Genomic DNA, 1,365 nt, shown 5'->3' with positions numbered 1-1,365 from the left:
TTTGTCATTTCATTCAGCTGTATATTTTTATTTTCTTAAACTTCACTAAAGAATTTATTCCTATCCTCTCTGAGTTCACTGAGGTGTTTGTGTTCCTTAATTCACTTGAATTCTTTGATCTTGTTTATGAATATTCTCTTATGTTATGTGTCCTGGTGTTCCTCTGGGTAGTTCTCACTGTTAAATATTTCTTTAGGACTAATGGGACTTCGTGGAGACATGTTATATTTGTTTTTCATACATTTTATGTTTTGTGATATGACCTGGCATATGAACTCCTTTAGTTGTTTGTGTGACTGACGTGAAATTATAGCTTGCCTTTGTTGAATGAAGCTTTTTTCTGTATTTACTGTTGCCAAAGCTTGGTTCATTTCAGATAAAAAATGAATAGTAAGGTCGATGCTTCAAATTCTCACTGTTGATGTTTTTGTTGGAGGGACAGGGGTGACTCCAGGCAGGTGTACAAGGTGGGCAAAAAATGCCAGGACTGTGATGTAGAGATTGCATCCAGATGGAATAAGTTCTAGATAAATCACCCAGATATTCCTGAGCATGAGTAGTGCATTCTAGGCCTAGTCCTGGAAGTACATACAATGTATTTTGATCATATCCACACTCCTCTCCCTCAGAAACATACCCTATTTACTCTCATACCCATTCCCACTCCCTACCACCCTTACTTTATGTCCTCTATTATATTTTAGGATTATCAAATCTAATTTGTGTTCCCCAAATGCTCTTGGGCATCAGTCTATAACTTGGAGCCTAGTCAACCTAGCCAGCATCACACTTAATGAAAACTAATTCTCCTCCTAGCAGCTACCAATTGCCAATAATGTTTCATCTAGGGCTAGGGCTTCTTTCCCACCTCCCCTATTCATGCTGGATTTTTGTCTGACTTGTGTTTGAGCCAGTCTTGTGTATATTCTCACAATCCCTGAGGGTTCATATGTTCAAGTGTCCTGTTGTGTTGGGAAAACATTTCTACCACCTCTTCAATGATACCTGAATGTTTGGAGGAGAGGATGTGACACAGGTGCCCCACTTAGGACTGAACACTCCACTGTTCCTTATTTTCTGCATATTGATCAGTTGTGAATTCCTGTGTTAATCTTCTTCTTCTGTAAGATGAGGCTTCTGTAGCAAGAATTGGAAGATGCACTAAACTATGGGGATAACAATAAGTCATTAGGAGTTGGTTTAATACTATGTCCATTATCATGATAATAGTAGTAAGTTCTCCCCCAGAGTCTGTGACCCATCTAGCCACAGGTTCTTAGGTCTGAAAAGAATGTCAGAAATATGGAAATCTACTACAATAGATTTAAATATATATATATATAATTAGATAGATGATAGCTAGAT

The sequence above is a fragment of the Nannospalax galili genome, unplaced genomic scaffold (genome assembly GCF_000622305.1).
Source record: "Nannospalax galili isolate Female #2095 unplaced genomic scaffold, S.galili_v1.0 scaffold929, whole genome shotgun sequence".
Taxonomy (NCBI): domain Eukaryota; kingdom Metazoa; phylum Chordata; class Mammalia; order Rodentia; family Spalacidae; genus Nannospalax; species Nannospalax galili.
The sequence above is the reverse complement of the archived record's forward strand: the minus strand, read 5'-3'. Positions refer to the sequence as shown.